Source organism: Phyllostomus hastatus, unplaced genomic scaffold (assembly GCF_019186645.2).
Source record: "Phyllostomus hastatus isolate PE091 unplaced genomic scaffold, TTU_PhHast_1.1 phas_scaffold_442, whole genome shotgun sequence".
NCBI classification, from domain to species: Eukaryota; Metazoa; Chordata; class Mammalia; order Chiroptera; family Phyllostomidae; genus Phyllostomus; species Phyllostomus hastatus.
In genome coordinates, this window is record NW_025334030.1 from 3,448,128 (window position 1) to 3,461,780 (window position 13,653).

A 13,653-nucleotide genomic window follows, 5' to 3' on the forward strand; every position below is an offset into this window, starting at 1 on the left:
AATGTTCTCGCCACACACACACACACACAGATAACTGTGTGTTAACTAACCTCTTTATGGTAATCAGTTCACAACATGTTACCCTATCGCCTAAAACTTACACAGTGTTATTTGTCAGTTACATTTCCATAAGCCTGGAGGGGAAAAAATTTGAGGCAGCTTTACAATCACCCACATGTTCTTTCCAGGAAGGGGTCTTCGGAGCCCACTATGCACTGCTGCAGAGGCTGGGGTTCAGGAAGGAACAAAACCAAGTCACTGCCTTCAGAAGCTTGCACCTGGCTGGGGCAGGATGATGAAAAACAAAACAAATAAGTGAAATGCTGAGCATGTTGTACTGTGATGGGCACTCTGGCACCAAGTAAGGCATTTAAGGGGTATTGGACTGCCTAGGGTTGAGGGGGGTTGTAATTGTTCTTTTTTAATTAAGATTTTATTTATTTATTTTTAGAGAGAGGAGAAGGGAGGGAGAAAGAGAGGGAGAGAAACATTGATCAGTTGCCTCTCACATGCCCCTAACTAAGGGCCTGACCTGCAGCCCAGGCATGTGCCCTGACCAGGAATCAAACCGATGACCTTTCAGTTTGCAGGCTGATGCTCAATCCACTGAGCCACACCAGCCAAGGTGAAGGGGGTTTAATTGTAATAGGGACATCAGGGAGGGTCAAAGTGAGAAGAGGACTTTGAGTAAAGATGTGAAGGAGTAAAGGAATAAAGCATGGGAATATGTAGAGGCAGAACATTCCAGACAGAAGGAAAAGAGGGCACTGCAAGTGCAAAGGCCCTGGGGCAGGAGTGTGCTGGATGTGTTCGCCACCAAGAAGGCCTGTGTGCCTCGAGCAACATGAACCAGGGAAGAAAGTAGGGGGAAATGAGAACAGAGAGGAGGGGGGAGGACAGGCCCATGGCCTATAGAATTTGATTCCCTATCATGACTCTATTTCTAGAGATACTGATGGACCACCTCAGGATATTGAGAGGCAAACAGGGAGCAATAGAGTGCATAGCAGATGGCAGCACATGAAGCATAAATATCTTTGGAAAGATACTCAAGACACTGGGGCAAATAGTTGAAAAAAAAAGAGTGGGAAGGACATTTAAGTTTCACTCTATCTCTTTTTTTCAAATATGTTTTTATTGATTTTAGAGAGATAAGGAGGAGACAGAGAGAGAGAAACATGGATTTGTTGTCCAGTTATTTATGCACTCATTGATTGATTCTTGTACGTGCCCTGACCAGAGATCAAACCTGCAAGCTGGGCATATAGGGACAATGCTTTAACCAATTGAGTTACCTGACCAGAGCCCTATCTTCTTTTGTACTGTGTGAATGGCTTGTTAACCAGGCACATGTATTACCTATTCAGAAAATATTAGTACATTTAAAGTATTAGCTCTTGGCCCTGCTCTGGAAGTTAGGATCTCCTCTGACCAGGGTCACCAATGTGGACTGAAAGCCTAAGTCCTCCATCCCACTTCCTGGTCACCCTGCAGTTGCCCTCCCCCCAAATGGCACCTATTCCAGGCTCCAATGACCTCTCATTGCATTCTTGCCCTGCTGTCCACTCGTGTTCACTGGGCCAATCTTTGGGCAGGGGTGGGGGTGTGTATTCTAGGGAGTTCTGGTCTTGCTCAGTGTTGATGACTTTGTCTCTAGTTCTAGGGGCTCCTGCCACACCCATGGTGACTCTGCAGCTCATGCTAGGCACAGACGCACAGTTGTGTTCTGCACAGGGCCGGACACAGGTTGCTTCTGCATTTCCTGCCCTACTCCAGGATGAAGGCCTCCTCTGACTCATCTTGGGATTCCCCAAGCCCAACAAGTGGGAGTTCCAAGTCCAGCTCTGCCCTTTTTAACTTTAAGACTTTAGACAAAGTCACTCTATATGCTGGAATCCACTTCCTCATCTGTGAAACAGGGATAGCAACACCAACCTCCTACCCCAGGGTTGTGTAATGACAAACCTGCTCACAGAAGCCAAGATCCTATAAAGAGCAGTTCTTCGGACCATTTTATTGCCTTGTGGGGTTTCGCATTGTGTGGTGCACTGAGCAGGTTCACGTCACAATTTAATTATGCAGTCATATTGAATAACAATAAGGGGCATTTATTTATTTACTTTTTAATTTTAATTGTTCAAGTACAGTTTTCTGCCTTTTCCCCCCACCCCAACCCACCCCCCCTCCAGCCCTCAGGAGCATTTTTTTTAAAGTAAATAATCACAAAGTGAAGTCCCATGTATCTAATATAATAAAACATCCACCAGATTATATGGACAAGAATTATTCACAACAACTTTGTGCATGAGAGCCCCAAACTGGAAATGGCAAATGCTCAGTGAGAAGAGAGTGGATAAATTGTGCTTTAGGCATACAATGAAATGCTCCTTGGTAATAAAAATGAACCAACCACTGATACATGCAACAGCACAGATGAGTCACACACATAGTGATGAATGAAAGCTGCCAGACAGCAAAGAGAACACACTGTTCGATGCCATTTATAGAGCTCAAGAACAGGAAAAATCAATCTAATGTAACAGATCAGCAGTTCCCCCGCAAGGGCTGTGGTGTTGGCAGGGGCAGGTTGTGGGGGAGCGGCACTGAGGGAGCCTTACAATGTATAGAAAATGACCTGTATCATGATCTGGGTGGAGTTCATACAAGTGTATAGACTTGTAAAATTCTTTGAGGCATACACTAAAGATGTATACACTTTACTATAGATAGATTATATCTCAAGTAAAAATCTTTATAGATGAATGTAAATTAAAATAGAAACACTGTACAGGCAGTAGGTCTGCTTAAAAATGAGCATATATTTATTTAAAATTATTTATGGAAACTGCCCATTGGGCATCATCCTGCAAATTAAAAGGTTGCCAGTTGGGTTCCCGGTTGAGGCACGGGCCTGGGTTGCCTCCTGCAAGAGGCAATCAATTGATGTTTCTCCATCAATTGTTGTTTCTCTCTCCCATGAGTGTTTCTCTCCCTCTCTTTCTCCCTCTCTCCCCTCTATTTAAAATAAATAAAATCTTTAAAAATAAATAAAATTATATATGAAAACATTTTCTAGGTTTCAATACTTCAAGAATGGCTATTTTTTAGTTGTTCTTTTAAAACTACATTAAAACTTGCAGTTTTTTTCCCCTGTACCTTTCCCCATCTCAGCTTTCTCCAACCCCTGCCCAACCTCCCTGAGTAATTAGCATGCTGAATTTGGTGTTTATCCAAACCTCAAGCATTTCTTTACACTTTCACTGTGTAGGTATATATCCCTAATTTACATAGTACTGTTTGCATGTTTTTATAATTTATGAAAATGATATACTGCCACTTGCTTTTTTGGCTCAACATCATCTCTGTGACATTTATCCATCATTTTATTTTGTTGATTGACACCTAGATTATCTTTAGGTTTTGCCATTATAAACACTGCTCTGAACACAGAAGTAGTCTTTTGTACATTTTTTATCCTCACTGGAAAATATGCTTATTGATTTTAGAGAGAGAGGAAGGGAGAGAGAGGGAGAGAGAAAGGGAGGGGGAGGGGGAGGGAGAGGGAGAGGGAGAGAGAGAGGCCAATGTGAGAAACATCAACCAGCTGTTTCTCATACACCCCCGAGCAGGTATCAACCTGCACCCTTGTGGTGAACGGGATGATGCTCCAACAGCTCCAACCACCCAAGCCATCCTTTGCCATGGCAAAGGAAGTCTTTACTATTTCCTAAATTAGTGTATATGGCCTTTATTATGTGTCAGGCATTTAGTTTTGCCTCTTTTAATAACAATGGCACCTATTGCAGATGTTATCACTGCCCTTTTACTAATGAGGTCTTCTTGCCTGCCCTCACCTTCACCCCGAACCCAATCAACCCCAGGGCACAGCTGACGATGCTTCAGGAATCTGGCTCACTCCCTCACGACTACCACCATCACTAGAATTACGGTAACCACAGACCACTCCAGGGGCTTCCAGTTTACCTTACTGCTCCCCTGTAGTGTCCTTGAGATATGTACTCCACAAAGCTCCCTAGCATCTCAAAACATGGTCCTATTTAAAATCCCGAACTATTGGTCTCCCATTGCTCCTAGAATAAAACCCTCAATTCCCACCAGGGCCTCCAAGCCTTCCTACATGGTCCCACTGATGGGGGACTCAAATGTTGGAATTTTAGTTTTAGGTAATAGCTAATATGCTTAGTAATCAATGTACATGAAAAGCTATTGTTTTAGGACCTGAAGGTATGACCCACCCGGACTCCAGGAGACCACAAGCAGTTCCACCTTTGTGCCTCAGGAGGGCCGCAAACAATGAAGCTGGTGTCTGAGCCACTGTGCTCCAGGGTGAGCTGTCCACCGCCAAGGACACAGATGAAGACCACCACCCAGGACACGGATGAAAGAATGCTGCAGATTTTTTTAAAGATTTTATTTCTTTATTTTTAGACAGAGGGAGAGAAACATCAATGTGTGGTTGCCTCTCACACACCCCCTCCTGGGGACCTGGCCTACAAGTCAGGGATGTGCCCTGACTGGGAATCAACTGGCAACCCTTTAGTTCACAGGCCAGCACTCAATCCCCTGAGCCACACCAGCCAGGGCTGCTGCAGCTTTTTATCTGTTTAACCTTTCCCCCAAATTCCAAACCCTTTACCTACACTTCTTCTTGTTATAAAAAAAGGTCAGTTTAAAATGGAATTTAAGACCGTCTGTTAGGGTGCAAACCACCATCTTCTCAGATCACCAGCCATCTGAATAAAGCGCCCATAAAGATTCAATCCCTGTCTCTGCTTATTGGGTCTGGCAGGTGACAGGCAGCACGGTCACAGGCTTCTCCGGTTTCACCACCTCTCTGGTCTTCTCTCCCAATCTTCACAACCTGCACCTGGGCCATACTGGCTCCTTTCGGCCTCTCAAACACATCCCCCCTCTCTCAGGCCTCAGGACCTGGACACCTGCTGTTCCTTCTGTTCGGAACCCTCTCCCCCAGTTCCCCAGGGTTAGCTCTATGTTGCCTTCAAACCTCCCCCCAACCACCACTTCCACCCTGAGGGGGTCAAGTCCCCTCTTCTGAAACTTTTGCGGCATTTATGAAAGAGGCGATTAAATTATTTGTGCAATTATTTTGCCCACTATATGCCTTCTTGGTAGAATGTAAGTTCCATGAAAGCAAGCGCTTGCCCACCACTGTGGTAACCCTAACGCCTAGAAGAAATGGCATAGTGGAGGACTCAATATGCGGTTTTGTTTTGTTTTGCTTTTTTAATATGAATGTATGAACGGCTGTGAACGAGTTAACGTCGCCCATTCACAGTCGTGGACAATGAGATTCAGAGCGTGGGAGAGACTGGCCCGAGTCCTAGGCGAAAGAGATGCCGCCGACCCCAGACTGAAACCTCTTCCTCCGTCAGCCCCTCGGAGAGCCACCTCCCGCGAGACCTCCGAGGTGACGAGAACCCCTTCCAGGGAATCTGGGCTCCGCCCCCTGGGCCGGCGTGGGGCACTGTGGGAAGTGTGGCCGCCGGACCCCCTGGCTTGGCCTTTTGCACAGGTGTACCAGGCGCGATCTTTCGGGTGTGAGTGGTGGTGAGTAGCGTCCGCGGTGGTCTCCATCACCCAGTCCCGGGCGCTTACTTCTTGCGCAGCGCCTGTGCTCTTCCTCTCCGGGCACTGGGGCTCTTTCCCCAGCTCAGAGGTTAAAACCCTGGTAGGGGAGGTGACTTTCACGCAGCCGCAGCCACGGGAGCAGATGTGGGACACGAACCTGTCCTGTTACCCCTTCCTGGCTCGTGTTGGCAGTAGGGTCCTGGGTGCGCCCCAGGCAGGGAAACTCAGCAGAGTGAGTTCACAGTGAAGGACTAGGAGAAAGAATCATGTGTAGCTGACGGAGTCAAGCCTTCCATACCTGGGCTAGTATCACGGGCTAAGGTGCATTAACCTGGTACTTAACGAGAGCTGGGGTCCTGGAATCAAAAATATGGGTTCCAGTGTCAAGTCTGTCACTTCCTAATCATGTGACCTTCCCTGGATTCAGTACTTAAATGTCTGGGAGCAGGGTTGGTTGGCATTCAAAAAGAAGCAGGCAGGGCAAGTGGTTGGGAACTTGGGGAGGGAGGGCTACACCTTGACCTAGGAGGCTTTGTCCCCTACCTGGGATGTCCAGCCTTTTGGGGTCTCTGGGCCACACTGGAAGAAGGATAGTTGTCTTGTGCCACATGTTAAATACACAAACATTAACAAAAACTGATGAGTGAAAAAAGGCTTTAAGTAAATTTACAATTTTGTGTTGCACTGCATTTATAGCCATGCTGAGCCACCTGTGGTCTATGAGCCGTGGATTGGACACCCCTGTGGCCAAAGGCACTTGGCATCTCTTTAGCACTCTTTTTAATTTTTTTTTTACTTTTAACGTATTGATCCTTAGAGAAGGACACATCAATCTGTTGTTCTAGCCATCCATGCACTCACTGGTTGTAGTTACCAGTATGTGCCCTGACCTGGGATCAAACCCACAACCCTGGTGCACTGGGCCAACGCTCTAACCAGCTGAGCCACCTGGCCAGGACAAGCAGTCTTACCTTGAGCAACTTCAACTTTAGAAATGAGAACCCCAAAAGGCACTCCCAGCTCCTCCAGAGCATTCTTTCTGCCTATCAAGGAGAGGGAGCCTGTTCACCCTGGAAGCAGTGGCAAGGATTTTCTTGACCGAACTCTAGTCAGTCTTCTCTGAACTCTCTTCTCCACTACACCCTGACTTCATCTTTGCATTGTCCAGTTTCAGCAAGAATCCTGTTAAGTCAGTGCAGCCAGAAAGTCCTATTCTCGGTATTTGATTGGGTCCCTCAACTGCCAGCATCCCTCAGGTGATGTTTACTCACCTTGGCCTGCCTTCAGTAAAAAAATCCTGTTAGATGACTGATGCTTTCTCCTTACTAAATCCCGCCACCCTCTCCCCTCACTCCCTCTGTGTGTCTGTCTGTGTCTCACAGGCTGGCTGTCCAGTGCATGGTTGGCTCCAGCCCACAGCAGATTTTTGGGGGAGAAGCTGGACATTTTACCTCTATTTCTCTTCCTTTAGCTCTGGCCTCCTGGCGTGTCTAAATGAGCCTTTGAAGAAAGTATTGAAGCCAAGGAGATGCTGGCTTCCCTCCTTGATGTAGACACCAGGTGAATGAATAGTCCTTTTGTTGAAATATTCCCTACCTAAAAGAGCAACTAACTGCACCACTCTGCCCCCTCAGCCTGCTGTGCTTTTCTTCAGAGTACCATCACACCTGCATCACTTTTCATGTGTGTGCCAGACACAGCCCAGAAATGTGTGGCTGTGCTTTGCTTATTTGAAACAGGATTTAAAACCGCTTTAACTCTACATTCAGAATTGGGAGTTTCCACCTAAACACTGAGGTATCTGGCTTCTGGGGAACAGTCAGACTGGCTGGCAGCACGGGGCCTACATCCTTCACGACTTCCTGTGTCCCTGACACAGAGGCCTTGATCAGCAGCCACCTGCCATCATGCTGGCACTGCTGTGTCTTTTGTAGTAGAAGCTCTTCACACTCATTTCACTCTCATACATGGTAATAGAAAAGCCTGACCAAGAGAGACACATATTTTAAGGAAAATGGTAAGAGAATACATGTCTTTGTTGAAAGCAGTAACATTCCAGAATGTTTGATTTGCAAAAAAAAAGTATGTCTGTGTCAAAAGCCCAGTCTTGCCTTCTTTCCTGGCCCTTGTGGGTGTTTGAGCAGGTGACCCCAGGTCTGGAGTGGGTGGTGATCTGAGAAGAACCTTGTGTCATTCTAGGGACTGGAGGCATTTGTGGATCTGGCTATGCTATTTACTGAATTGCGTCCCCCTGCCAAACTCACGTTGAAGCCCTAAGCCACAATTCAACTCTATCTGGAGACAGGGGTCTGTAGAAGTTTAATCAAGATTGAATGAGGTGATAAAGGTAGGGGTGTAATCTGATAGGCCTGTGGCCTTAATAGGGAGAGAGATCACTCTCCATTCCCACCATGTGAGGACACAGAGAAGGCAGCCATCTACAAACCAGGATAACAGCTCTCACCAGGAGGGACCAAATCCACTGGTCTCCAGGACGGTGAGGAATGAGTGTCTGTTGGTTAAGCGCCAGGCTGTGGTTTTTTGGTTACGGCAGCCCAAGCTGACTAAGACACTGTTTTTCCCAAGGGGAATGTGGATCTTCACCTCATTCTGACCTATGTCTGGGCTGACAGCAAGTAAGAGAGTTTAGCAGACATCATCCCCATGGGTAAGTATTCCCTAGCATGCATGGTGGTCCTTGAGTACCCTTTTTTTCAACACTGCAGCCTTTTTCCACAATGTCTTCATCCTGGAGGCCACTCTCCCTTGGAGGAAACGTCACACTTTCTAAGACTGTTCTTACCCACCTGCTTCTCATATGACTTGCTGGCTGTAGGGAAAAGACAGATAAAGTCTCAAATGCTGGGTGTTCAAGGTGTAAATAATGGATATCTATTGCCTCCCTGTTAATTGATGTATACTATCTCATCTAAAATTTAATAGTGGAACCAAAGCACACCCAGACTACAAGGAGAGACTTCACAGTGTTGCACAGCAAGCACCCTTACCCCTCATTCTTTGTTAATGGAAATCATAGCAAAAAACTAATGTTTACTGAGGGTGTCTATGTTTCAGTCTAGAACAAAGTATTTTAATGTCCTGTGTAATAGTCAGTATCCTCTGGGGCATAGGTGTGATTTATTCCCATTTATGTTATTGTCAGAATCCAGTTTGTCATAAGGTTAGGCAGCAGAGTGTCTAAAAATCATTCATTAATTTATTCAATCATTCAGCAAATATTTATTGAGCACCTACTATGTGCCAGGCAGATCTGTCCACTTTGTCTAGGAAAACCAGAGGGGGCATTATGACCCTGAGTGGCCACCTCAAAGGAGAATCTTGGTACAGGACCAGAGTCTTCTGAGAAACTGTTTCAATACCTATGCCAAGGCAGGGCTTCAGTTACCTGGCCAGCAGTCACGTGTGCCCTTAGGGAAGTGCTTGGGGCAGCAGGCTCTAGAGCAGTCCTGCCTGAGTTCATCTTGGCCCTTCCACCTTCCTAACTGTGTGGCGTTGGGCAGGGCTCTACCTCTCTCTTTGCTCATCTAAAACGTGGGTCACAGAGAGAGTCGTTGTGAGGATTTAAGTAGCACAGCCAAAACACAATCCCAGGGACTTAGGAAGTACTTAAAAAACATGAGCTTTTATAAGCTAATGGAGGCTTTAGAAAAAGTGCAATAAAACACCCATCAGCTTTTGGGCACAGTAGCTCTCTGATGACTCTCCTCGATAACTTAATTGAATAAACAAAACTATTTGACTTAATGAATTGTTGGTTCTTAGTCATTTGGTCACTGAGAAATTGCTACCAAAGATGACTCAAATTTTTAGAGTGCTTGATCATAGGCCATTTTTCCCAGCTATAATTAATAAGTATATGTGGGCAAAATCGACACCTAACACGTGTCATGGTCATCACCAGTGCCAAGATGGTTGTCCCCTCTGTCTTCAGAGGAGGATATATGTACACTAATTAGTTGTTTGCAAACTTCTGTATGAGGTGACCCTTTTAATTCAAATTCAAACTGTTTTGTGGATTCCATAAACACTGAAAACAAGCTACATTTATGAGTATAAACAGTGATATGTGTGTATAAGTACTTTTCATTCAAAATATAAATAATATTTGGGGCCTTAATGGCTCTATGGACCTCTTACAGGAACTCCATGGCCCCAGGTGTCTGAGATCCACAAATTGAGATGCGCAGACTTCATCCCAGTGTGGCTACAAGCCGTAAAGCTAGAGCCAGTGTTTATGTAGCACCTGTTACATGCTGGACATGGTCACAGGAGCTTTACAAACACAATCTCATTTAATCCTGTGTGTCAGCTCTGAACTTGGAGCTATGACAATCCTCTCATCACAGATGAGGCAGAGGTAAAGCTCATCTAGTTAAGCAGCGGTGGAGCCAGGATTTGAGACAATGATTTTGGTCCCACGCCTGTGGAGAACCAAATTCATCCTAGTTTATATTTGTTATGGAATGAATGTTTTTGTCCCTCCAAAATAGAGTTAAGACAGAAATCCTGGGAAAAGTATAAATTTGTCCTTTAAACCTCTGTTGGTTGCAATCATTGAAAACTGCCTAGACAGAAGAAGACTAGAACTAAATTAGCCAGGTTGTGGTTGCTACACGGACTTGCTAACTTCTGTACATTCAGCTTTAAGGAGAGGATGATGAGATGGAAGGGCCCCACAGCTAACCAGGAGGCAATGTGAAACAGGAAGGTGTAGGGCAGCTTTGAAAATGCTGGTGTCCCCATAGCATGGATGGATGGATCTGGAGAGCATTGTGCTAAGTGAAATAAGCCAGGTGGTGAAAGACAAATGCCACATGATCTCACCTATAAGTGGAACCTAATCAATAAAACAAACAAGCAAGCAAATTATAACCAGAGACATTGAAACAAAGATCAAACTGACAGTAACCAGAGGGGAGGGGGCAAGGGGATTAATGGGGAAGAAGAAGGGAAGGGTCATCAAGGAACATGTATAAAGGACCCATGGACAAAGCCAAAAGGGGTGGAAGGCAGGGATGGCTGGGGTGTAGGTGAGTGGTGAGGGAAAAACGGAGACAACTGTACTTGAACAACAATAAAGAAAAGAAAAACTGCTGGTATCCCCACACTTGTCTGTTCCTCTAGACAGCCCAGCCTGTCCTGCAACCCCTCAGACGGTCCATCAGCCTCTTGTTTTCCTCCTTTTCCTGCTCCCACTTTTGTCCATGCTCTCTTCTTCCTTCCCTGCTACGTACCCATCTGTGCCTTGTTCAAATGATCCCTTTCCACCCTGTCCTGAAGCAGACAGAATCTCAGGCCTCTTCTGTCGGATTGAGCACCACTCTCTAAATAGCTCCACACCTTGGCAGTCCTAGCAGCACACCTATAACCAGAGGTCGTTCATTGTAAGAACCAGACTTTCCTGACAAGTAGACAGGTGTTGTAAGGAGAGAGTGAGGCACATACAGACCTGCTTTCTTCAGGTCCTACCACAAGGCCGTGGAGGCCTGAGGCAATCCATAAATCTGGCCCCTGGCCTTAAAGATGCCTCCCATTCAGGGAGGTGGCGGTCTTCACAAGTCAGTCATGGACAACTCAGTGTCTTGTTCTGTCTGTCTCCTGTCATCACAATAAAAACTGGATATCGGGTATAGGGGGTGGGAAGTGAAAGATGAGAATGGAGAGTAGGTGTGGAAGAAAACAAAGCAGCCAGTGGGAGGGTGGGGTAAGCTCTAGGTCTGGGAATGCCAGAGCTGAAAGATTCAGTGATGATGTTTAGTGGCACTTACCACGTACTAGGCACACAACCCTCACCAACACCCTTTACCTGCTTATCCTCAGGTGCCTAGACCCCCCACCCTCTCCCCCAGGCTCTATTGCAACACCAGGGAACATCTAAGTAACCTTCTGTTCACATGCCTGCTTGACCACAAATTGGAGCCCAGTAAATATTTGTCGGTGAACAAATGAAAGAGCCCTGCCCAGGCAGTTCAGTTGGTTAGAATGTCCTGACACACCAAGGTTGTGGGTTCAATCCCTGGTCAGGTCACATACAAGAATCAACCAATGCATGAATAAGTGGAACAACAAATCCATATTTTTCTTTCTCTCCCCATTCCTCTCTCTCAAAAAAATCAATAAATAAAATTTTTAAAAAACAAATGAAATAAATAAGCAAAAATTGATAACCAAGATGCCCAAGCAAGTAACCTTCTGGGTTGTCATTTCCCAGTCTTTAAAATTAAGGGGTTGAACTAGGATAGCCCTCTCACTTCCAACCTCATCAGCTCTGAATCTACTTCGGGTGTTTGACCTTGGGCAGATCACTGAACCTCTCTGTGCCTCAGTCTCCTCACCTATAAAATAGGGACAATAGTACCTACCACCTAAGGCTGTTTCAAAGATGAACCCAGTCAATAAGAGCGAAGCCCTTTAAACAGAGCCTAGTACATAAAGTACTATGTAAGTAAAAAAGTAAATTTGTGCCTTTTCATGAAGATGGTGCCCAAAGCAAAGAAGGAAGCTCCTGCCCCTCCCAAAGCCGAAGCCAAGGCAAAGGCTTTGAAGGCAAAGAAAGCAGTGCTAAAAGGCGTCCACAGCCACAAAAAGAAGAAGATCCGCACGTCACCCACCTTCAGGAGGCCTAAGACACTGCAGCTCCGAAGGCAGCCTAAATATCCTCGGAAGAGCGCCCCCAGGAGACCAAGCTTGACCACTATGCCATCAAGTTCCCCCGACTACAGAGTCAGCCATGAAGAAGGTAGAAGACAATACTCTTGCGTTCATTGTGGATGTCAAGGCCAACAAGCACAAGATCAAACAGGCTGTGAAGAAGCCGTATGATACTGATGTGGCCAAGGTCAACCCTGATCAGACCTGATGGGGAGAAGAAGGCATATGTTCGACGGGCTCCAGACTATGTTGCTTTGGACGTTGCCAACAAAATTGGGATCATCTAAACTGAGTCCAGCTGGCTAATTCTAAATATAAAAATTTTACACTATTAAAAAAAAAGTAAATTTCCAAGGTCCCCTCCACCTTAGACTTTCTTAAGCCAGGAAAATGGCCCAGATGCTCCTAGCGGAGTCTCCTACCAGCCATGCGTGCTCACTAGAGGTGAGGCGTTGGGGTGGGGGTTCGCGGGCGGAGGGGGGAGGGGAGACTAGTTACCCGCAATGCTCCCCGCAGACCCACCTACGCCGCCTTGTTCCCATTTTCAGCGGTTCAGCCAGGGGTTCCAGGACTGTTATCCAAAATGCATCTCGTGGGCGTCGTACTCACGCCTGACAGCCTCTGAACGAATGGTGCGAGGACTGCTTCACCCACAATGCCTCCCACGTAGCCAGACCCATGGGAGGTAGACCCGTGTAGCCAGACATTACCATTCTTGGCAGCCGACTTGGCCAATGGCCGTAGGACTGTGTTACGCCCTGTTCTTTGCTTCCCGTGGACCTGCCCGCACTGCCTCGTTCCCAAGCAAGACACCTCGCCCAGTTTGTGGTCTGCGGGGACTCTCGCCGAGCCTGCGTTCTGTGGTTGGGGTCCTCTACCTCCCGACCGGTGTCCCAGGCCAGCTAGCCCGTCTATCCCCCAGCACCTGCGGTCCTGCTTCTGTCCGGCCACCCCGGCCTCGCCCGCTTCAAGCACGCTGCGCTGCCGTTCCAGGGTCCACAGCGCAGCGTGTGAGTGCGAGGGCGCAAGGTCCCGGCTCAAATTGCCATCCCACATCCCGCTGCAGAGCCCTGATTTGTGCTCCCGACTCGGCCACCGCCGAGATAGTCCCAATCCTCCTAGGATCCTGGAGCTGGAAAGACCGCAGTGGTGACTGTCCACTCGGGGGTACCCCAACGGAGGGGCTTGCTCACCGAGTTCAAAAGCAGGAGTCAGGTTGAGACAGGATCTGCGTTCTCCTAGGCAGAGGAGCCTCTGGTTCTCACCACATTTCCAAAGGGACCTCATTCAAAAAGGGGTCAACTGTAATGAAAACTGGCGTTTCTCGAGCACTCACTGGTTTCAGGTACTGCATTGAACTTGCCATCATCT

The 13,653-nt window shown here is 46.8% G+C and overlaps 1 pseudogene; it reads left to right on the plus strand.

Moving 5' to 3' along the window:
- Nucleotides 1-5,515: 5,515 nt before the first annotated feature.
- On the plus strand, nt 5,516-12,613 carry LOC123807202 (annotated as a pseudogene).
- The last annotated feature ends 1,040 nt before the right edge of the window (nt 12,614-13,653 follow it).